General features: G+C 44.9%; 1 protein-coding gene across 1 annotated transcript in view; it reads right to left on the bottom strand.

The window, feature by feature from the left end:
* The window catches only part of LOC122812187, a 531,903-nt gene that overhangs the window by 128,717 nt on the left and 377,871 nt on the right, over positions 1-25,315 (bottom strand). The gene's annotated exons all lie outside the window — the stretch shown is intronic.

The following is a 25,315-nucleotide window of genomic DNA, read 5'->3' as shown; positions in this document are numbered from 1 at the left end:
CAGGCAACCCAACGTCAGCTCCTATACAAAAGCTTAAGCCTGGCTGCCATAGATGCGTGGGACATCACACGTAGGGCCATAGACCATGGAGTATAAATGTGATATCGGCATGCACAGATCTCATAACTTGAAGCTCAGAGAAGACACTATAAGGCCAAAGAGAAGCAAAAGCAAATGTCCCTGCAGGGCTGTAGGGGCTGTCCTTTAGGGACAGGATACCTTGGAGAAGACTGAGGATACCAGGGGGTAGGAGGGTGGGATGGAATACTGCAACATTGGAAGAGAAGGTCATCTATGATTATGGCAAGGTTTTACACAACTATTCTATGTTCTTCTATTTGCAGTATTCAAACTGTGGGAGAGTACTACAGCTAGGAGGAATGTTGGGAGTTGGTAGAGGTAGAGGATTCCAGGAATCCCAGCAGGATTGCCCTGGCAAATCCTGCTCTGGCTCTAGTGACCTGGTCGAGCTTGTAGTGCTTAGTGAAAGCATGGACTATAGACCAGGTGGCTGCCTCCATGATGGAGGCTGTGTCTAGCCCTTTCATGAAGGCCTCTGAGGTAGCCATGCCTCTGGTAAAATGTGCTCGCACTCCTTGAGGCAATGGTTTGCGATGATGAGAATAGCAAAAGAGGATGGATTTCCTGATACAAGAGGAGATAATTTGTTTGGAGACAGCTTTAGTCAAAGCCCTGGGATGGAAGGAAATGAACAGTTGGTCAGATTTTCTGAAGGAATTAGTTTTGCCCAAGTAGAATCTCAGTTGTCTACGTACATCTAGGGAATGGAGAATCCTCTCTGCAGAGTTAGTAGGGGAGGGGAAGAAGGTGGGTAGGTGAATAGACTGGTTTAAGGATAGTTCATTTACTACCTTGGGCATAAAGGAGGGGTTTGTGCATAGAGTCACCCTATCATTGTGGAAGGTGGTGGAAGGACGGCAAGCCATCAGGACCTGTAATTCAGACACTCTTCTAGCAGAGGCAATGGTCACTTGCACATCTGAAGAGATGCTGCACTGGCGGCCTCAAAAGGGGGTAGGGTAAGCTTTTCCAGCATGAAGTTGAGCTCCCAGGGAGGAGGGATGGGCTATCTTGGTGGTCTGATGTGCAAGACCTCTCTCAGGAAAAGTTTTACATCCAATCTGGAAAGAAGAGGTGGCTGTAAAGGCAAGCAAGCAGAAATGGCAGAAAGATGGACTTTGACAGAAGAGTAAGCTAGTCCCTCCTTAATGAGTACACAGGTATAGTTCAGGACAAGGGGTGGATCTGCCAGAAATCGGTCCTTATCTCTAAGAGAACACCATTTTCACAATCTCTGCCATTTAGACAAATAGTTTTTTCTAGTAGCTGGTTTCCTGGACTCCCTCAGGACTGACAGCATGTCTTCTGAGTAGTGTCTAAAAGGGATCAAAAGTTGATCACCCACAGAGATGGGTGTAGTAAACACAGCTGTGGGTGAAGGAGGGATCCCTACTGTGTTAGTATGTCCACCTTGTGGGGTAACTTGCGATGATTTCCCTTGGCTAGGGAAACAGAAGGGGGAACAAGTGTTGCCTTGGCCAACAGGGAGTCACCAGCAAGATTTTTTGGTTGCTCCTTCTTGATTTTCAGAAGGACTCTTCGAATTATAAAAAAGGGAGGGAAGGCGTATAGGAACATTACTTGCCATGTAAAGCTGACGGCATCCAATCTCCAGGTTTGTGGAGAGGGAGTCCTGCTGAAAAATGTGTTTGTTCTTGGGGGAGACAAACAGATCCACTTGAGGTGTGCCCCACTGGTGGACTATGTGCAGGAAGGTATCCCTGTGCAACACCTATTTGTGTTGCAGAGAGGAGGTTGTGCTGAGTAAGTCCGCTTGTTTGTTTTCCTGAGAGGGGATGTATGAAGCTTTCAGGAAAAGGTAATTTTTTGCTGCCATTTCCCAGATTTGCAGGATTATCAGACATAACTGGTATGCCTTTGTCCCTCCTTGTTTGTTTAGATACCACAGTAGTGTTGTCTGTCACAATGTGGAGTATCTCTGGTTGCAGGACGGGAAGAAAGACTTTTAGAGCTAGTAGGACAGCAGTCATTTCCCTGACATTGATGTGCTGTTTCTGCAGGGCAGGAGACCAGCCCTGTTGTACCCTGTAGCCCTTCAGGGTTGCTCCCCACTCTAGGTCTGATGCATCTGTGTGCACAGACTGTGTAGTGGGAGGGAGCTGCAGAGGAATTCCCTGGTTGCTGGAAACCTGCTGAATCCACCACTTCAGTTCTATTTTTAGGCAAAGCAGAAGGGGGATGAGTTTGTCTAGAGGCTGTTGGCTCTGAGACCAAACATTCTTTAAGTAACACTGGAATTTCCTCATGTACGTCCTTGCTAGTGGGAGAATGGGGATGGTGGCAGCCATGAGATCTATAGTTTGCAGAAACTATCTTGCAGTCACAGTTGTGATTCTATCAACAGGCTTTGAAAATGGGAAGAGAGGGACTGTACTTTGTCTGGTAGGAGGAAGGATCTCATTAGATCTGTTCTGATTCTGCACCCAAGGAAAACCTTGTCCTGTTGTGGGAGGACAGAGAATTTTTGAAGGTTGAGGGTGAAACCCAGTTTGTGCAGTACGGACATGGTGAATTGGAGATGGGTTAGGATTCTGCCAAAATGAGAATGTCGTCCAAGTGAGGGTAGATATGTACTCCCTTGGTTCTGCAATGGACTATGGCTAGGCTAAGCACTTGGTAAACACTCTGGGTGCCATAGACAAGCCAAAGACCAAGGCAGTAAATTGAAAATGAAAAGAGGGCCCAGAGAAGCGTAGGAATCTCCTGGGGGAGGGTCTAACTGGGATATGCAGGTATGCATCTTTTAGGTCTAGAGTGACCATGAAGGCTTGAGATGGGATAAGGGGTAAAAGAGTTTGAAGGGAGGGCATCTTGAAGGAGGGGACCTGTAGAAACAGGTTTAGGTATAAGAGGTCCAGGACAGGTCTCCAGGGGCCATCCTTTTTTGGGACTAAGAAAAGGCAGTAGTAGAAGCCTAGTTCCTCCTGTCTTGAGGGAACTGGTTCTATGGCTCCTTGGGCGAGAAGTTCCTGCAGCATAGGAGGAAGCAGAAGGGGTTGACTTTTGGGACAGAAAGGTATCTTTTTTGGTGTAGGTTTTTCTTTCCACGATAGAAAGTATCCTTTTTGGATGATGGAAAGAACCCATAGATCTGAAGTGATGGTTCTCCAGAAGGGAAGGCATAGGGTAAGGCGAGCTGACAGGGGCACTTGGGCAAGGCAGTCATGCGGAGGAAGGTCACCCTCTATCTGGAAAGGGCTGATTGTTGGGGGGTTGAGGGGATCTGGAATAAGGTTGTCTCCAAGTTCCCCTACGTGGTCTGGCCGTAGAAGGGTGTGAGGTGGAAGGGGCCCTTCTGACCAAGGATGTTTTGGCTGAGTAGTTCCTGTAGTATCTGGGCAATGGGGACACCAGCAAGGGCGTAATGTCCTGCAGCTCCTTGCTTTTTTCTTGCAAGTTTTTGAACGGTTCTGCAGCATTTTTGCCAAACAGAAGGTTGTTGTCCAGAGCAGCATCCATTATTTTGGCTTTAAAATCATCTGGCAGGGGCTGTAATCTGAGCCAGGAGTATCTGCGCAAGGCCGATGCAGTGGCAGCAGATCTGGCAGCTGCTTTTGCTGCATCATAACTGCAGCGGATAGAGTGTCTAGCTACTTGTGTGGCCAGGGACAGTTTGGAGGTAATGTCTGATTTGGCTGGACAGTAAGGAGTGGAAACCAATAAAGTGGTGGCCTGAGAAACCAGGTCTAGGGCATACTTCACCTTGTATGTTTGGTAATGTATAGCCCTAAAAGCAAGGGTAGAGGAGGTGTACACCTTGTTTTCCATTCTGTCCATAGTTTTGCTGTCTTTATCTGATGCCAGTAGAGAAGCAGAAGGCAACTGCCTAGACTGTCTGTCTGGGGATATTGCAATAACTGCTGGGTTGGCCAGGAGGGGTTTTACTAGGAACTTGGTAGTCATCAGGTACTTTTTAAAACGTATCCGGCCTTTTAGGGGCAAGAGGTTGACAGTATGGGTTCTTGGAAACAGAACTGAAGACAACCAAGAAGGCTGGGAGCACTGGAAGGGTGGCTGAAGGTGAGGGAGAGTCGAGCTGTAGAAGCTCAAAGTATCTCCTCTGCATTTCAGAAAATAAGGAAGTATCCCACTTGAAATACTCTTTCATTTTTGAAATAGTCTTCCCAAATAAAACATCCTCAGGTAGGAAGTTCCCTTCAATAGAGTCCTTGTCAGGGGAGTAATAGTCTATGGGAGAGGCAATCTGAGATACACAGGAAACAGACTCCTCAGAGGAGGAGTAAGGCTGGTCAGGGTAATCTTGAGTAACTGCTTGCTGAGTAGTAGTTAAAGGCAGGGAGGAAGCAGAGGCCGGCCTAGGACTCAGCACAGGAATGCTGGTGGGAGTAGAGCCCGTAGTCCTAAGTGCCATAAAGGCCTGCATTAAAGAAGTAAAGGATTCCTAGTCTGGGGCTGCTTGAGGCATCGGGCTCAAGTGCTTCATTTTTGTTTCCTTTTTGTAGGAGTGGACATCCGGGTAGGAAGGGAAACAGAGGTTTGCACTGGAGTAGAAGAAGTCTCAGTAGGCCGGTCAAGCAATGGTTCCCCCTCAACGTCGGTTATGGCCTGTTTCAACTTTCCTGACATTTTCTCCGTGGCTACTGACACAGCCTCTTCCAGAGGAACCGTCGGAACTGTCTGAGTAACCGGGTGTCCCTCGGCCCCTAGAACGTCAGTTGGCGGAACATCCGAAGGCGGAGTGGCATCTGGACAAGGCCTGCAGACCTTCGCCTTCTTCCTAAGTTGTTTGGCTTGGGCGGCCAACTCGAGATCCATCCTAAGTGGGAGGCGTTTAGGCCTTTTATTTTCTAAATACAGATTTAACGCGGCCAGCCTGCTGCGTAAGGTCTTGGGTAGGAAGGACTGACAAATAGAGCAGGCCTTATGGTCGTGCTCTCTACCTAGGCAAAAGACACAGCTGTCATGGGAGTCTTTGGCGCCCGCAACTACATTTACTCTTTTTCTCCGACATCAGCTAACAGAAAAACTACAGCAACCAAGCTAAAGTTCAAGTAAGAGTGAAAAAAGGCAAACCTCAACGGGGTACTTATCTTTTCAAAGTCTTCGGATGTAGGAGCGAAGCACTCGAAGCTATCGTCTGCAGCTGAAAAGTTCTAAGGTCTGTGTGTGCCGTCACATTTATACTCCATGAGCTATGCCCCAACATGTGGCATCCCACGCACCTACAGCAGCCAGGCTTAAGCTTTTGTATAGGAGCAGATGTCAGGTCGCCTGAGGGCTGGAAATCTCACAGTTTGAATACTGTAACATGGGAATAGGAGGACATTAATAAAATTATTTAAAGCAATTAGGCGACTAAGTTTGAAATTAAACATACAAATAAATACAGTCTTGCACAAAATGTCTGAAGAGACAGCATAAGATAAAACAATGTCTACCAGCTAGTGGATCTACCACTAACTAAGTGTAAACTTCCTCTGTTACGCCTATATAACAGCTGGAGACAAAAAAAAAAAAAAAAAAAACTTACCCAGGCTAGTTAAGTGTACCAAATAAAGTCTGGCTTTGTGGCTCAAACAGGATGGAATCCTGACTGCAACCCAGGTGACCTGCATTGGAGGGGCAGTGCAGGGAGGAAAATGAGAAAAGAGGCATGACTCTACCTCCTTGGTGGAGGGAGGGTTTTGTACATACTCAGAGGCACACTGAGTGGTACAATATCTCTGGCAGAGACCAGTGCCTATCTTTAGAGGGAGGGAAGGAGAGGGCTACTTGAAGTTAATGCTCCTGGTGAAACTAAGGAGATGCCATTTGCAGTCTACTGCACAACCTGTCTCAATGTCTCATCAGCTGCATGTGACACGGACCAGAGAGAAAACTAGAGAATGCTTGAACCACACCTAATGACAGTCTGGAGACCACAATCTTTAGCTGCCTCCTGCCCAGTGATGGCAACAAAAGGGGTAACTGATCAAGGGAGGGTCTGATGGTCAGCAGGAAAAAGGTCACAAAAATAAATACTCTAATAGGAAAGCACAGACTGACTTCAGTACCCGCTGAGCTAATTTTCAAAGAGTATCACTTAATTTCAGTGTGCCCTAGAATTTGTCAATACCAGGAAATATTCAGTCATTTTAAATAAATCCTCCTTTTTCACATTATGTAAAAATCCCTGACCCTTGGCTTCTACTAGGTTAATATTTCAAACCTAAAAATCTTTCCTCAAAGCAGAGGTGCATAGACCAGAAAAAAATCTAAAAATCTTTCCTCAAAGCAGAGGTGCACAGATAACCAGAAAACTGTAATCTCAAATAAGGTTAACAGTTTTTGACTAGAAAAGTGGCGGCCTACAGAGCCCTGCATTCAGGGCTGATGTTAGCATTTTGGGGGGAGCTCCCAGTAAATGTAAAGTTGGGGGGCCTAGGCACTTCACGTCTAAGTATCATCCTATCCCTGCCACCCCTCCTAAGTAACCTTTTAGTTCATGCTGCAAACTTTTAGGAGTAGTACACACAGACTGACCTGTAGCTACAATGCTGTTACATTACAACAAGCCTATGCACTACAATATGTTGGTCCAAGGGATATTTAGAGTTACTGGCATTTAGCTGCAGCAATGATGCACTGCACCAACTATATGTATAGGTCTGGACTTGGGTGAAACGGCACCCTAGGCCTACACACACATACAACCTCTAAGTCTTCCCCTCTGTTTTATCCCTATCTGTGGCTCTCCACACTATGCACATTATTTTTGTTTTCTTACACGTCTCACATTTTGCTTTACTTTTTAGCTTTTTCAAGAAGCCATAACTTTCTATATGCTCTGAACTGTATTTAAAAGTTTTTTTTTTCTTTTTACACTACGTTTTCATCCAATGATAACTTAAAAAGAAATGTCACAAGTGGAGTCAGGGATCTGTCCTGGGTCCTCTCCTGTTTGGTATCTACTTCTCTGAAGTTCAGGCCAACACCAAAGGACTCTGGTTGACCAAATTCACAGATGACTGCAAATTGGGAGCTATTGTTGATTCTCAAGCTGACGTAGACATCCATGGTCTTAAGCGCAATGCTAAAAAGTGCATAATCATCCCCTTTGGGAAAAACACAGTGCCCATTAACTACTACATCGACGGTAGTCCTCTCAACTCCCAAGGTGTGATAAGAGATCTAGGGACACAAGTAGATAGCAACCTCTCCTTTGACAACCATGTTGCCACTGTAGTTAGAAAGTCCTTCTATGTGGCACACCTCATTACAAAAGGTTTCTCATACAGGAAAAAAGAAGTCATAGACCCTCTTTATTCATCCCTCAATTAGACCCATTATAGAGTACAATGCCCCATTTGGCATGTACCTCACTAGACACCTGCAACAACTGGAGAGGCCACAAAAATTCCTCACAAAGAGGATCCTAGGACTCAAACACATGCCCTATACAGACAGACTCCAAAAACTCCAAATATACTCAGTCTCATATCGCCTACTTAGAGACAATCTCTGCTTGGCATACAAAGCCATGTCTGACCCAGTGTTGCTGGACATGCTTCATCTGAAAAAGTCTCAATCCATGTGCATCACATGCTCCAAAGACTTCAGCCTCATCACCACAATAAACAGAACCTGCTGGGGGGACAGGTTCCTAACCCAGGGACTTCCCATACTCTGGAATAAACTCTCCATTCATGTCAAGCAGAGCACTTCACTATCCCTCTTCAAGAAAAATCTTGATGAGTGGATGGGTAACAGGAAATTCATCCCGGGGATTACTTCAACAGCCTTGTTCGATAGGGGCACAAGGAACTGATGTCTGGCAACAGGATGACTGGGAATATTCTTGGACTAGGCTTGTGTTGGCTCCAGAGCCATTAGCCTAGTACTCACCTATGAACCTATGATTAAAGAAAGACATTCAGTGTAGCTGTCCTGCTTTAGCTTTCCCTGCATCCTTTCAGCACACTTTTCTTGTCCAAGATAGCACAGTAATAACCATTTAGGCAATAACAAAAATAAACTAGGGCCAAAGAAACCATAGGGTTATATGTGCTCTGGGTTGCATTTTAGAGCATTTCCCAGCTTTTAATCCAATGGTGGGCTAAACAAAAATCATGAAGAAGAAGACTTTCAGTCTTATTTTCTTTTTTCTTTCAAGAAAGACATAAGCTATGCCAAAGGCTTAATGTTCAAAACTGACAAAATAGTAGCTCACAATAAACTGACAAGACAATTATGAGGATACACTGGTCCTATATGGGAATACTTCCTGCCTCCCTACTGCCTCAAAAAAAAAAAAAAGACGTCATTGCCTATGCATCTGTCTGGTGTTAGATCGGAATGAAAATCAAGGTTCAAATTGCCACAATCATGTATTTCAAGTGACTGCTGACATGCATATACACAGCATGCCTACTCTTCACCCCTCACCCCCAAAGCAAACACCTGGATATGTGCTTGATATGTGACTGTGAGGAAAGTGAAAAAAGTAATAATGACAGTAATGTTCACTGCTCCTAGACAGTACACTATCCATACACAAACTATAGTAACTTTCTCTGTGCACCTCTGAGGTCTATGAGACAAGTAAAAGAAACGGTGACTTCAACCCAAGCAAACTATAATGACCTCTTGTACACACGTCTAAAGTTTGACTCTGAAGAAAATTACAGAAGTAATAACCACATTATCCCCACCTCCCCAACACATATAACCTACAGTAGCTTTCTGTATACACATACTTCAGCAGGGCTGTTTTTAGAATGGGTACATTTGACAGTAGAGGCCATTGTCAGTTTTATCCTAACAGGGTCATATCACAGCCCTGTTCAGGTTAAAGAGCGTAATCGAAATGAATACATTTTTTTCTCCCCACTCTTCCAGAACCAGCAACAGCTTTTGTGGGCCCCCCACATAGTCACGGATGATTAAGGGAGCCCCCTCTTTCCATTTATACAGCCTAAGGAGTGGGGGGGGGGGCACCAGACACGTAGAAGATCTAAGTGTCTGAATGATCTGTGATGTATTTTATGCCTTAATTTTGAAATATAATTACTTGTTGGTTGCATTTTTTACTGACACCCAGAAGAATCGTGTGTGTCCTGCATTAGTGGGCGTGTTCACAGATAAAAATCAGATATTTTTTAACCATACGCGTGCACACGTACACACACACACACACACACACACACACACACACACACGCAACAATAACAAGTTTGTACTTATTTCAGAAAAATAGCAATTCACTGCACAACATTGGTACTGCCACACTAGATTAATGACTGCTATTTAGCAGTTGTCAAACAGCAGCAGGGGTAAGACACTTTTATTTACCTAACTGATGAGCAATGTATACCTGTCATTGTCCCTGATTTTACAGACCTTCCATGATTTTGCTCATAATTTTGCTCTGTCCCTCTTAAAAAGTGTGATTTGCTAGAAAATCACTCGGGATTACAGTCAGTCAGTAAATCTGGACATCAAAGTTTTATACTTATTATAGTTCAATACATGCATAGCAATGCAAATGTTGTTACTATTAACTTTTTAAATGAACGAGTAATATTCAAAACATGTTCTTGATTTTGAGCCTTTATTCTGCTATTATTTTTGACACTGTGGTGAATTCTTTAGCAAAGAAGTTGAGAAATAGTACCTGGCATTTTACCATATTTATAAAACTCCCTGAAAGAGAAAACCATCTCTGAAGAGTGGCAGCATCAGCTCTTCTTAAAATCCTAGGTTTGTACTGAGATCAGTCACTCTGGGGTGCTGATCACTCTAATGCTTACCTTCCTCATTTTTATTATCAGCTTTATCCTAACAGTGTCATATCATAGCCATATTCAGGTTAAACGCATATTCTGGAAATGAATACATTTTTTCTTCTCATTTTTCCCCAAACAGCAACAGCTTTTGGGGGGCTCTCACACAGTCACGAGTATTGCTGGTACCTAAAGCTGGCTATGTTTTTAGTTTTAGTGGAATGTCCACCAGCAGGGTTTAATTAAGCCCGAGGCACCATGTCAGTGGTAAAATATTTAATGGAATTGTGAACCCTGTAACTTGATAAAACACTGTTACTGGGGTCTATATTAGAACATCGACGTTTCAAAACTTCAAATGTTCTAATATCGAACCCTATTCAGCGAAAGCTGAAAATACTGAAGCAACAGAAAACTGAATTTTTTCCTAGGGAAAGAATTAGGTTGTCCGTTTCTGTTACTTTGGTATTTTCAGTGCTGTGGTGGAAAGTTACGGGTCGGGTTCAGTTAAGTGTGCGATTGAATGCGGGTTAGGGTAGTTAGGGTTAGAGTGCGGGTTAGGTATGTGTGCGATTGTGTGGACGTGAAGGTTAGGGCGGGATAGGTGAGTTAGGGTTAGGGTGTGGGTTAGGTATGTGTGCGCTTGTGTGGACGTGAGGGTTAGGGCAGGATAGGGCGCGGGTCAGGTAAGTGTGCGATTATGTGGATGTGAGGGTTAGGGTGGGGTAGGTGAGTTAGGGTTACGGTGAGGTGAGTGTGCGATAGTGACGGACCTTAGGGCTAGGGTTTGGGTTAAGGTAAGTGGATAGTTAGTGGTGTGTGTATAGTTTTAGCGTAGGGTTAGGTGTAAAATTTTAGGTGTGTGTGTGTGTGTGTGTGTGGATTGCTGTTTGTTTGGTGTGTTTGTGCTGTGTGTATGTGTTTTGGAACAGCAAATTATTTTCCCTAGGAAAAAATTCTCTGTTCTGTATGTTCGATGTTTTTAGCTTTCGCTGAATAGGGTTCGATAATAGAACATTCAAAGTTTTGAAACTTCGATGTTCTAATATAGACCCCTGTTACTATAACCAGATATCTTTGAATTTTAAAGGAGATAGACATAAGAGTTATTGCCCACCTGGTTTATTAAGTATACAAAATTGCTGTATTAGCTTTTATTTGTTTGACAGACATGTTACAAAATATCAAGGTAACTGCTGTAGTTGGGGGCCCCCAGTGACCGCAGGGTTCGCTGGTGCCTAAAGCCGTCTATGCCTGCGTTCTCCTTAAGTGTGTGCGTATGTGAAAATTTTACTTTCAAAGCACTTGTGCTTGTCACATTTCACATCGCTGCAGCATCTTGCTTTCAAAATTACTGACTTTACACAGTTTTACACACTTTACATCTCTGCTACAATTTTACTGAAAAAATGCAGTTTTTATACTGCTTTTCACAACTTTCTATTTCTCAATGTAACGTTTCCAAGAAACATCACTTAGGATGAAGGTGTATTCCTTTAATTACACCACCCAGTCCTCTTTTTTTACTGACCATCTGCATTTGCATTACAGGCATCACTGTTGTGCTGGACAGTCATGGTAATCCCAAACTCCATCCGAGGAGCTTGCTATTTTGTCACTGGCCCTGTGTAACCATTTTAAGGGGCTGTAATATGTAATCACTGTGAATTTTCCATTATATAGTTAGGGGCTTGAGCTTTTGGAGAGCACATACTCTTCCCAAACATTCCTTCTTGGCTGAAGTCTACAATTGAAAAACACTTCTGGATGTTCCTCAAACTTTGAAGAGACGTTGCTAAGTATAGACCCCAAACCAGTCTGCAAACAAACCTGACTGTAGTCAGGACTGGCTAATAGATGAGGTTCCACTCAAAGCATCAGTGCACTTCTGGAATGTGTGCTCTCAAAACCAGTGCCCAAATAATCTTACTGTTCTATATTCCGGAGACATTGATAGAATAAGAGAATGTAAATTAATATACATTTTCTGAAGTAAAAGACGTCCGTAACTCTAACTTTTTATCATTACTTATTAAGTGCAATGCACCTTCTTTTTTCCCCCAATGTCAGCAGTTTTAGGAGGGATTAGGAGGGACAGAGCTAAAATTTCAGTCAAAATCAGGGATGTCCCCGAAAATCAGGGACAGGTGAGAGGTATACCTGACACACTCCGCTGGATGCAGCCACTCTGATTCTAGCTTTGATCTCTTCATTCAGACTTCCATTCTCCTTATCCTCAACCACGCCTCCGCGACACGTGAAGCTGTTAACCTGTTACACTATCTTCCCTTCTATCTCAATTTTCAGTTTCTTCTACTGTCTTACCCCATATGTGCCTCAGTTTTTCATTCCATTCCTCTATCATAGGCTGATAGGTGTGTACTAGGCTAATGGCCCTGGGACCTTTACAAGCCTAGCCATAGGATTACCCTGGCATCATGCTACCCGACCTTAGTTCCCAGTGCCTCTGTCGAGTAGAGCCACTGGAGTTATCCCCGGGGTGAATTTTCTATTTCCCATCCACTCATCAAGACTTCTCTTGAACAGGGTCAGCAAGGTGCTCTGCTTGATATGTATGGGAAGTCTATTCCATAGCATGGGCAGTCTCTGGGTTATGAACCTGTCCCTCCAGTACATTCTCTTGATTGTGGTAATGAGGATGAGTCTCTGGAGCATGTGGTGCGGAGGGATTGTAATTTCTTTAGGTGTAGCATTTCTAACAGAGCTGGGTTAGACATAGCTTTGTAAGTCAAGTAGAGATAGACTCTAAGTAGGCCATTTGAGACAGAACATAGTTGCAGTTTTTGAGTCTGTCCATATAGAACAAGTGTTTAAGGCCTAGTATCCTCTTTGTGAGGTACTTTTGTGGCCTCTCCAGTTGTTGCAGGTGTCTAGTGAGGTACATGCCAAATGGGGCATTGTACTTGATGATTGGCCTAATGAGGGAAGAGTAGAGGGAGACAATGACCTCTTTCTTTCTGGATCCAAAATCCATAGTAATGAGATATGCCACATAGAAGGACTTTCTGACCACAGTGGCAATGTGGTGATCAAAAGAGAGGTTGCTGTCAACCTGTGTTTCCAGATCTCTTATAATGCCTTCTGTGTTCAGTAGACTACCATCAATGTGGTAATTCATGGGAACCGGGTTTTCCCAAAGGGGATGACATATTTTTTGGCACTGAGCTTAAGGCCATGGTTCTGACACCAGTCGTTGGTCTCAGTGAGGCCATTCTGTAGGATGTCAACATCACTTGGAGAGTTAATAATAGCTCCTGGCCCCAGCCATTAACAAACTTTACAATAAGAGGAGAAAGCTATTACATGATAGAACAAAATCCATAAAAGGGAAGTCACCCCTGATCATTATTAGTAAAAAAATACGAGCACTCATAAAATCAACTATGGCCAATTTTGAGAGAAAAATTGCCATGGATTCAAAGGACAACCATAAGGCCTTTTTCAGCTATGTTAGGAACCTGGGTGGAAACTCCCAGATATGCTCAGAATTAGTCCAAAATGATACAAAAATCACTGAACCCACAGACATTGCCAACATACTGGCAGACAGGTTCAGTGCAAACTTCACCCCCCTCCCCTAAAGGAGAGATAACTATCCCAGCGGAGTGTAGCCTCCCAGACATCTCAAATGCGCAGGTGAAAGCTGCTCTCTAAAGCTAAAACACAGCATCAATGGGACCAGATGGTGTCCCCGGCTGTGTGCTACACGAGCTAAATGAGGAATTAAACCCGCACATAAGGCAGCTGTTTAATCTCAGCCTTACCACAGGATACGTGCCCAAGGAGTGGCATACGGCAACTGTGGTCCCACTCCACAAAGGTGGTGCCTCTACGGACCCTGGTAATTACCGCCCATAAGCTTAACAAGTCTAGTCTGCAAAGCTATGGAGAGGATCATAATGGAGCTCATAAACAAAGATATAGGGGACTTGCAGACATTGGACCCGACCCAGTTTGGCCGTCAAGGGAAGATCATGCCTTTTGAACTTGGTCGACTTCTTCGAAACAGTCACCAAAGCCATTGATGAGGGAAAGGCAGTCCATACAGCTTACCTTGACCTTTCAAAGGCTTTCGACACAATACCCCACTCGGTATTGTAGAAAAACTTACCAGCTTAAATGTAAACCCATATGTCACAAGATGGGTTGCAAACTGGCTTAAGGACAGAACCCACAGGGTTAGAGTTGCTGGCGCTATGTCAGACTCCAAGCCGGTCACAAGTGGTGTCCCACAGGGCTCGGTCCTTGGCCCCCTATTGTTCGGCATCTACTTCTCAGAAGTACAGGCCAACATGGGAGGTCTTTGGCTGACAAAGTTTGCAGACGACTGCAAACTGGGCCATAGTGGAAAGTGCATCGGACACGGATATCCTTCAGAAGGGACTCATGGAAACAGATAGCTGGTGCCAGAGCCATGGCCTGAAGTTAAACGCCAAAAATGTATAGTCATACCCTTTGGGAAAAACAAGGTAACCCCAAGCTACCATATAGGTGGCAATCCACTAAGCACAGAAGAGGTTATCAGGGACCTGGGGACCCAGGTTGACAGTGGCCTTTCTTTTGACACTCACGTTGCTAAAGTGGTTAGAAAGACCTTCTACATTGCCCACCTGATCATGAAGGGATTCACATCCAGATCTAGTGAGGTCATCGTTCCCCTGTACTCTTCACTTATCAGACCAATGATCGAGTACAATGCCCCATTCGGGATGTATCTCGCCCGACATCTGCAGCAATTGGAGAGACCCCAAAAGTTTCTCACCAAAAGGATAAAGAGATTCCAAAATCTGTCATATGCTGCCAGATTGAAGAAACTCCAGCTCTATTCAGTCGCATACTGTCTGCTCAGAGGTGACATGTGCCTGACATACAAGGCCATGTCCAACCCGGAATTAATGGACATGCTCCACCTCAAAAAATCCAAATCCACCAAAACCACTAGAGCAAGCGATTTAAACCTTAGCACGGATATAAATAGGACGTGCTGGAGGGATAGATTTATCACTCAGAGACTCCCTATGCTGTGGAATAGAGTCCCGGTCCATGTGAGGCAGAGCACCTCGCTGGCTCTGTTCAAGAGAAATCTTGACCTGTGGATGGGAGATCGTAGGTTTAACCCGGGAATCATCTCTGTGTCACTGCTGGACAGAGGCACAACAAACTAATGGGTACAGTATTTTTTCATATAAGGGGTGGCGTAAGCCACAAAAATTCGGGCTAGGCTTATAAATGCCTTGGGGCAGATAGCCTAGTATAAACCTATGAACCTATAGGAGGATTGTGGCTGACAAAGTTCACAGATGACTGCAAACTGGGCGCCATAATTGATACTCCAGCGGACACAAACATCCTTCAGAGAGGCCTCATAGAAATGGATAATTGGTGCCAGAGCCATGGCCTTAAGCTGAACGCCAAAAAATGTATAGTCATACCCTTTGGGAAAAACAAGGTACCCACAAATTACCACATAGGTGGTAATCCATTGGCACGGAAGAGGTAATCAGGGATCTAGGGACCCAGGTTGACAGTAACCTCTCATTTGACACTCACATTGCCAAAGTGGTTAGGAAGACCTTCTATATTGCCCACCTTATCATGAAGAGTTTCACATCTAGATCAAGAGAGGTCATTGTGCCCCTGTATTCTTCTCTTATCAGGCCAATGATTGTGTACAATGCCCCATTTGGGATATATCTCACCCGACACCTGCAGCAGTTGGAAAGACCCCAAAAGTTCCTCACCAAGAGGATAAAGGGTCTTAAACATATGTCATATGCTGCCCGACTGAAAAAACTCCAGCTCTATTCAGTCGCATACCGCCTACTCAGAGGTGATCTGTGCCTGACGTACAAGGTCATGTCCAATCCGGAATTAATGGACATGCTCCACCTCAGAAAATCCAAATCCATCAGAGCCATGAGAGCAAGAGACTTAAACCTCAACACAGAAATAAATAGGACGTGCTGGAGGGACAGATTCATAACCCAGAGGCTCCCTATACTCTGGAACAGAATCCCAGTCCATGTTAGGCAGAGCCCCTCACTGATTCTATTCAAGAGAAATCTTGACGAGTGGATGGGAGATTGTAGGTTTACCCCGGGGGTCATCTCTGTGTCACTACTAGACAGAGGCACAGTAAACTAAATCCTAAAAGGGCGTAGTATTCTCATCCTAAGGGGTGGTGAAAGCCACACACACTATGGCTAGGCTTATAAATGCCCTAGGGCAGATAGCCTAGTTTGAACCTATGAACCTAACTTGTAATCGTCTGCGAACTTTGTCAGCCAGAGTCCCTTCGTGTTGGCCTGGACTTCAGAGAAGTAGATAACAAACAGGAGAGGACCCAGGAAAGAACTCTGTGGGACAACACTCGTGACTAGTCGGCAGTCTGACTTGGAGTCAGCTACTTTCACAGTGTGGGTTCTGTGAGCCAGTTTGCAACCCACTTACTGATATAGGGGTTGATGCCTAGCTTAGTGAGTTTTTCTCTGATTCCTGAGTGGGGAATGGTATCAAAGGCCTTGGCCAGATTAAGGTAGGCTGTATAAACTAACTTGCCTTCATCCACAGCTCTGGTGACTGACTCAAAGAAGTCGACCAAGTTGAGCAGACATGATCTACCCTTCACATAACCAAACTGTGTGGGATCCAGAGTTTGGAGATTTCCTATATCCTTGTCTATTAGGTCCATGATGGTGCGTTTCATAGTTTTGCATATCAGACTCAATAGGCTAATGATAGCTGCCAGGGTCTGTAGTTGCTCCTCCTATGTGGAGAGGGATGACTGTAGCAAAGATGTGGATACTTCCAGATTAGCACCAGTAACACCATCACCCATGCTAACTTCCCTAGCCACTGAGCCACACAAGCTGTCCTAGCTTTGCCTAGGTTCTTGCTCAGAGTGCCTGTAATGTCACATCATCTAAATACAGCAACTTTGTTGATCTGTCCCCTCTAACCTGTTTGGTAATATAGTCCATCACCAGTATGAACAGCAGTGCACTCAGATGTGATCCCTGCTGAGCACGGCTCCCACTGGGAACCCCTCTGTGAGGCTGAGCACTGTTTGTACTTGAGTCACTGGGTCCTTGTACATAGCCTGCACTAAATCTACCTCCAGGTTAGTAGCACAACACGCGGAATCTGAGACCATCCAAGTGCAACTGACAGCGGGTAAATTGACTGTTCAATTTATAGCTTGCTACAGATCTCCCACCTTGTCTCAGGATGCTCACGCAGCATTCCTGAGAACATTAGAAAGTATGAAGATTCTACCCAACACCATGCTACTGGGTGACTTCAACTATCCAAACATTGACTGGGAAAACTACTCAAGCTCAAACGCCCTAGCCCAATGCTTCCTTGAGTTTATAAACTCAAACGCCCTTGAACAGCTGGTCACCACTCCCACAAGAGGTGACAACATACTGGACCTGGTCATCACCAACATGGGGAACCTATGTTCCACACCTGAGGTAAACTCGCCATTGGTAAGATCAGATCACAAACTAATCACACTGGACATCCACATCCCGACCCCCCCCCCACAGTCAAGGAAATCAAGGTAAAAAACTTCTCTTAAGCCAACTTCACACTCCTCAAGACCGAGGTGGGAAGTTTCAAAGCTCCCAATCAAATGGAAAATGATGACCCATCAGCAGAATCCTTTACAAGTGCATTCTATGAACACCTTCAAGAATGCATGGACCGAGCCATCCCAAGTAAAACCAAGACCAACTCCTCAAAAAAGAGGAAGGAGTCTGGTGGACCCCGGCCATAAATAAACTTTACAACAGAAGGAGGAAACTCCTGCAAGGTAGAACAAAATCCCAAAATAAGAAGGCATCTCTGATTAACATCAGTAAAAAACTACGCTCCCTCATTAAATCATCCAAGGCCAACTTCGAAAGAAAAACAGCCAATGACTCTAAGGATAACCACAAGGCCTTCTTTAACTATGTCAAGAGCATAGGGGCAAACTCTCAGATATGCTCCGAGCTAGTGCATAATGGCCATAAATACACTGAACCAACCGACATTGCCAACATCCTGGCTGACAAGTTCAGTGCAAACTTCACCCCTCCCTCTCCACCAAAGGGGCTAGCACCCATCCCAGAAGAATGTGGCGCTCCAGATATCTCAGACACACAAGTAAAGACAGCCCTTGCAAAGGCCAGAAACACAGCATCAATGGGACCAGATGCTATCCCAGGTTATGTCTTACACGAGCTTCAAAATGAACTAACCCCCCCCCCCATCTCAAATCACTATTCAAACTCAGCCTCTCTACAGGCTATGTACCCAAAGAACGGCGTACAGCAACAGTCATACCACTCCACAAAGGTGGTGCCACAACTGACCCTGGGAACTATCGCCCTATAAGCTTGACTAGCTTGGTCTGCAAAGCCATGGAACGCATTATCATGAAGCTCATTAACAGGGACATTGGGAACCTCCAGACACTGGACCCCACCCAGTTCGGCTTTGTTAAAGGCAGATGTTGCCTCCTGAACTTGGTCGACTTCTTCGAAACAGTCACCAAGGCCATAGATGAAGGGAAGGTGGTCCACACAGCATATCTGGACCTCGCTAAGGTGTTCAAAACCATCCCACACTCAGGAATCATAGACAAACTCACCAGCTTAAATATTAACCCCTATGTCACAAGATGGGCTGCCAATTGGCTCTCAGACAGAACCCACACGGTAAGAGTGGCAGGCGCCATGTCTGACTCTAAACCAGTCACAAGCGGAGTCCCACAGGGCTCAGTCCTGGGACCCCTCCTGTTCGGTATATATTTCTCCGAAGTACAGGCAAAGACGGAGGGACTGTGGTTAACCAAGTTCACAGAAGACTGTAAATTGGGTGCAATAACTGACTCTCCGGCTGACACAGACATCCTGCAAAAGGGTCTCGCAAAGACAAACACCTAGTGTCAAAGTCACGGCCTCAAGCTAAATGCCAAAAAATGCATAGTAATCCCATTTGGGAAAAACAAAGTACCTACAAACTACCACACAGATGGGAATCCACTAAGTACAGAAGAAGTAATTAGGGACCTGGGTACCCAAATAGATAGCATGCACTCCTTTGATAACCACATAGCCAAAACGGTCAGGAAATCCTTCTATGTGGCACACCTGATCACAAAGGGTTTCTCATCCAGATCCAAGGAGGTGATTGTGCCCCTTTACTCCTCACTCATTAGGCCCATAACAGAGTGCAATGCCCCATTTGGGATGTACCTCACTAGACACCTGCAACAACTAGAAAGACCACAGAAGTACCTCACTAAGAGGATTAAGGGCCTTAAACAATTACCCTATGAAGCACGACTAAAAAAGCTCCAGCTCTTCTCAGTCGCTTACCGTCTTCTCAGAGGTGACCTATGTCTGACCTATAGGGCCATGTCAAACCCTGAACTAATGGACATGCTTCACATCAAAAAAACGAGATCCCTCAGAATCACTCGTTCTAGCGACTTGAACCTATGTACAACAATAAACAGGACATGCTGGAGGGATAGATTCCTGTCCCAGCGACTCCCCGCCCTCTGGAATAGAATCCCAATCCATATTCGACAGAGCTCCTCTCTGACCCATTTCAAGAGAAATCTTGATGAGTGGATGGGTAATCGTAAGTTCTACCCAGGGATCACTTCAGAAGCCCTGCTGACAGAGGCCCAGGTTACTAATCTAATGGGGAGGCGAAAGCCATCACTCTGTGGCTAGGCTTATAAATGCCCATGGGCAGATAGCCTAGTACTTACCTATGAACCTATGAACCAATGTTTCTGGGACTTCAAACCGCCCCAGTACTGCCCAATCAGCTTTCTTAGGACCCTGTCATACTCTTTCTTCAAGTCTAGGAATGCCCGGTTGGACGTTTTCCTCATCCTTAGCTTCTTTTTAACTGTCTCACTGCAAACAATGTGTCAGTTGAGCTGCATCCTGATTTGAATCCAAACTGCTCATCTCCCATCTTACTTTCTACTATTCTGCATACCCGTTTATCAATCATCCTCTCCAGAACTTTCATGCAGTGTGACAGGAATTTGATACCTCTGTACTGCCCACAGCCGTGGAGGTCCCTTATGTTCTTGTAAACTGGCAAGAGTATGCTTACTCCCCAATAATTTGGGATATGCCTCTCTCTCCACATTACTATGACTACCCTCAGGAGCCATTTCTCCCCTATCTCACCCAGCAACTTTATCACATCTGCTGTGACCTCATCTGAGCCTGCTGCATTCCATGACTTCATTTTCCTTAGTGCTATTCTTACTTCTAGGATGGGCTCCTCCTCTTTTCTCACTGTAGGTTGTGTCTAGGGCAGTACAGCTTCTGTGGGGCTTTCTTCATTCAGAAGCTGTTGAAAGTACTCTCTTCATCTGTCTTTGTTGTCCTGTGGACTGGTGAGCGGACTGTTGCTGGCATCCCCCACAAAGCATTTCTGACTATCTTTTTTATCTTTCTGTCTTTGTCTTACAACATAATATATAGTTTCTTTGTGCCACCTAATAAGTCACTTTCCAAAAGTTGGTATGGGGCCTCCGATACTGCAATTCCTTTCTTAGCTTGTTAGCCAACCAATATTTCCTCTTCAGCTGGTCCGTCTTTTCTATCTCCCACTTTTTCTGGCACTCCTCCTTTCTTTTGATGACTTCCTGGACTTCTGTATTCCACCACCAACTTTCTTATGTACCTTATTTCCTTACCTGACTTAACCACATATCTGTTCTTTAGTCCTCACACATACTGTTTTGAGGCACTGCCATTCATCTCCACCTATTTCTTCCTCTTCTTAGGGTTCTAGAGCCCTGAGTAATTCCTTGAACTGTTGTGCTTTCTCTCCTGTCAACTTCCAGGTCTTCGGTCTGGTCTCATAGGTAGGTATTAGGCTATCGGCCTGAGGGTCACAGCAAGCCTAGCCAACAGTGTATTGGCTTTCGCCACCCATGTATTGTTAAATTCCTGCCCCTCTACCGAGCACTGCCCCAGACATAATCCCAGGGGTTAATTTCCCATCACCCATCCACTTATCAAGGTTTTTCTTGAAGAGTGCTAATGATGAGCTCTGCTTGACGTGTATGGAAATTTTGTTCCAGAGCACAGGAAGTCTCTGGGACACAAATCTATCCCTCCAGCATGTCCTATTTATTGTTGTGGTGAGGTTTAGGTCCCTAGAGCGTGTAGCTCGGGGAGACTGGGATTTCTTTAAGTTGAGCATGTCCATCAATTCCGGGTTTGACATAGCTTTGTATGTCAGACAGAGGTCTCCTCAGAGTAAGCAGTATGTGACCGAGTAGAGTTTGAGTTTCTTGAGCTGGTCGGCATTTGAGGCCGGCAATCCTCTTGGTGAGGTACTTTTGGGGCCTCTCAAGTTGTTGTAGGTGTCTTGTGAGGTACATCCCAAATGGGGCATTGTATTCAATGAGGGGTCTGATAAGTGATGAGTAGAGGGGAATGATGACTACCTTATTTCTAGATGCGAACCCTTTTGTGATTAAGTGGGCCACATAGAAAGATTTTCAGACCACTGTGGCAATGTGGTTATCAAAGGAGAGGTTACTATCCACTTGGGTCCCAAGGTCTCTTATCACACTTTCTGTGTTAAGTGAACTTCCCCCTATTTGGTAATTCATGTGTACCGTGTTTTTACCAAAGGGGATAAAGTACAGTTTTGTACCTACCATAAATGTAGATGTTCGAAGATCCACATTGCTGCAGTCCTTACACTTGGGTAGTCCGCTGTCCTCGGTCGGCCCGAATATCAAAGTATAAGGCTGACGTCGGTCAAGGCGCATTTGACTGACATCAGGACGTCAGGGTACAAATGCGCATGACCGACGTCATATCCTCAGTCTTTTCTTGCCCCAGATGTCAGAAGACCCTAAAAAGAAAGGTCAAAACCAAAAGACAGCAAACAACCAACCAACCACCCTTGTACTAAAAATATGTACAATATATACAATATACACCATATTGACAACCCAACCCACACAACCGCCTCTAACTACAGAGGGGAAGGAGGGAGGGATTGACTGCAGCAATGTGGATCTTGAACATCTACATTTATGGTAGGTACAAAACTGTACTATGTTCTTCATCTCACATTGCTGCAGTCCTTACACTTGGGTAGAATCCCAAAGCAGAGGTAAGGGAGGATGGCAAAACTATAAGGAAGCAGGAGCTGCCAAAATGCCCTGCAAAATAGCAGTGGCAAAACCAGCCCTAGATTTAGAATAAAGTGGAAGGTGATAATGCTTAGAGAAAGTATGCACTGAACTCCAAGTAGCTGCCTCCAAAATATCTTTAGTTGCCACCCCCCTCAAAAAAGCTGTTGAAGTGGCAGTAGCCCTAGTGGAATGAGGCCTAATCCCAGCTGGAATCTCCTTGCCATGATGGGAATAACAGAAAGCAATGCAAAACCCAATCCACTTAGAAATAGTTTGTTTTGACACAGGCTTGCCCTGAGAACTCAAAGCAAAAGAAACAAATAACTGCTGAGACTGCCTGAACCCTTTAGTTCTGTCCAAATAATATCGCAACTGCCTGTGTACATCTAAAGTGTGCAAAATCTTTTCCCCTTTTATTTTGGGGATTTGCATAAAAGGTAGCCAAACGAATAGTTTGGTTTAAAGCCACACTAGAAACCACTTTAGGCATAAAGGAAGGATTAGTACGAAAGACACCCTATCCTTATGGAAAATTAAGAAAGGCTCAACCGCCATAAGGGCCTGCAACTCAGAAACCCTTCTTGCAGAGGTAATGGCCAACCAAAAAAGCAGTCTTCCATGATAAATATTTCAACTCGGTAGTAGCTGCAGGCTCAAAAGGTTGTAGAGTGAGTTTCTCCAACACAAAATTGAGATCCCAAGCAGGAGTAGGAGCTCTACGGGGGTCTTATATTCTTTGCCCTCTAAGAAATTGCTTGAACAAAGGATGAGAAAACAATGGTGGGTCACAATCATAGTGAGCTGAAATTGCTGCAGCATGAACCTTAATAGAAGAGAAGGACAAACCTTTGTCCAGTAACTCAGTAAGATATTGAAGAGCCACACTTAAATTAGGCTCAGAAACATCAAAATCCTTTGCTGCACTCCAAAATAAAAATCTCTTCCATTTATCTGCGTACACTTTCCTTGTACTAGGCCTTCTAGCTTCCAAAATAACATTCAAAACTTGCTGTGGAAGTTGAGACCCACTATGGTTCAAAACAGAATATGCCAGGCTGTTAGGTGAAGAGAGTGAAGCTTGACATTGAGCAAATGACTGTCCTCCTGAGACAACAGGTGTGGAATCAAGGCAAAGGCCATGGAGGCTCCCTGCACCAGGCTCCTCAGTAATGGGTACCAATGCTGTCGAGGCCAATCTGGAGCTATCAAAATCATCCTTGGCTTGTCCTGTCTGGCCTTTAGTAGTACCTTTGGGAGGAGAGGCAGAGGTGGAAAGGCATACACATGAAGATTGCTCCAATTGAAAGAAAGAACATCCACTTTCCAAGCTGTGGGATGAAACCTTTCGTGCAAAACTTTGGCAGCTGGTGGTTTAGTGGAGAAGCGAACAGATCTATGTCTGGAGTTCCCCATGACACTGTCAATTTCTGAAATACATGAGGATCCAATTTCCACTGTGGGGATCCATAATTCGCCTGCTCAACACATCTGCTAAGGAGTTCTGTGCTCCCGGCAGAAACCTTGCCTGAAGATTTAGCTGTAAACTGAGAGCAGTCTCCCACAAAATCATTGCTTGCCTGCATAGAGGATAAGAATGTGTTCCCCTTGCTTGTTGATGTACCACATGACAGTTGTGTTGTCTGTTAGAATCAACACCTGCCCTGGAAGAAGTAAATCCTTGAAAGCTATTAATGCAAACTGGACTGCTAACATCTCCTTCAAGTTGATATGTAGATGTTGTAGTCTGGCAGGCCACTTGTCTTGTATCCACTTTCCATTCAGATGAGCTCCCAAGCTTTGTCTGAGGCATCTGTCGTTAGAATCTGACTCGCCTCTGGCCGGGTCACAGAGAGTCCCTTGTTTAGGTGACATTCCTGAGCCCACCACAACAATTCCTTTTGAATGCAAGGTATTATTTGAATGACAGTGTCCAGATCCTGGCAGTGCTGTGTCCATACATTTTGAGATACCATTGTAACTTCCTCATATGCAGTTTGGCATTGGGAAGCACCAGAATACAAGATGCCATGAACCCCAAGGCTTGAAGGACTGTCCTTGCAGTCAGCCTGGACTGATGAGACAATTGATGAAAGTAAAGGGAAAGATTCTTTTGTTTGTCCGGGGTCAAAAGGCCATCTGGGATGCTGTATTCAGTCTTACACCCAGAAAGCACATGTCCTGAGAGGGTACTAGACTGGACTTTATTTCGCTCACAGAATACCCCAGGCATCTTAGCACTGCTATCACATATTCCAAATGATGAAGAAGCTCGCCCTTCCTTGAGCCAGAATCAGGCAATCGTCCAAATAAGGATAGATCTGTATTCCTTTTAGCCTGAGGAAAGCTATCACTGGAGCCAGAACTTTCGTGAACACTCTGGGCGCAGTAGATAAGCCAAAGGGCAATGCAGAGAACTGATAATGAGAAGTCCCAGCTCGAAAACGCAGATACTTCCTGCAACTCAGTCTGATAGGAACATGAAGGTAAGCCTCCTTGAGATCCAAAGTTACCATCCAATGATCTTTGCCCAGCAGAGGTAAAAGCTGTTGTAACGCCAACATTTTGAACTTGGGAATGTCCAGATAAGTGTTGAGGGTAGATAAATCCAAAATTAGTCTCCACGTGTTCCCTTTCTTTGGTACTAGGAACAGGCGAGAATAAAATCCTAGGCCCACTTCTGGCATAGGGACCGGCTGTATGGCCCCTATTTGAAGTAACAGAGAAATTTGTTTGTGAGCCTCTATTCTTTGTTGAGGAGGAACGTCTGGCATGCCTTTGAAAGGAGGCAAGGTATGGAAATAAAACCTGTAACCGTGGTGTATGATATCCAATACCCATCTGTCTTGGGTAATCAAACTCCAATTTTCCCTGAAAAGTGCCAACCTTCCTCCCAAAGGTGCTGCCAGACGAGAAGGCTCTGGCAGCTGAAAAGGTAGGTCATTGGGTCTGTTTACGAAAGGACTGACCCCTGCCCACACCCGAACACTGTGCAGGTGAACTCCCTGTTCTAGGCCTGAAAGAGCCCTGAGCTCTGCCCCTACCACGTCTAGACCTACCCCTAGACTGGGAATCATAAGAAGGATACGTCCACCCCTTGGTAGGCCAATTTCTACTAAACTTCGGAGGCTGAACCTGCAAAAAATCTTTAACAGTCTGCATAGACTTAGCCTTGTCTTCCATTTTCTTTAAGACTGCCTCAACAGGAGAACCAAACAACACATCAGATTGTAAAGGAGCATCTAAAATCCTTGTCTTAACATGGTCAGATAAATTCTGATCCCTCAGCCAGGCG

The sequence above is a fragment of the Protopterus annectens genome, chromosome 9.part0 (assembly GCF_019279795.1).
Source record: "Protopterus annectens isolate FY-2018-M chromosome 9.part0, PAN1.0, whole genome shotgun sequence".
Classification (NCBI taxonomy): Eukaryota; Metazoa; Chordata; order Ceratodontiformes; family Protopteridae; genus Protopterus; species Protopterus annectens.
Note: the sequence above shows the minus strand (reverse complement) of the source record. Positions and strands in the feature narration are given on the sequence as shown.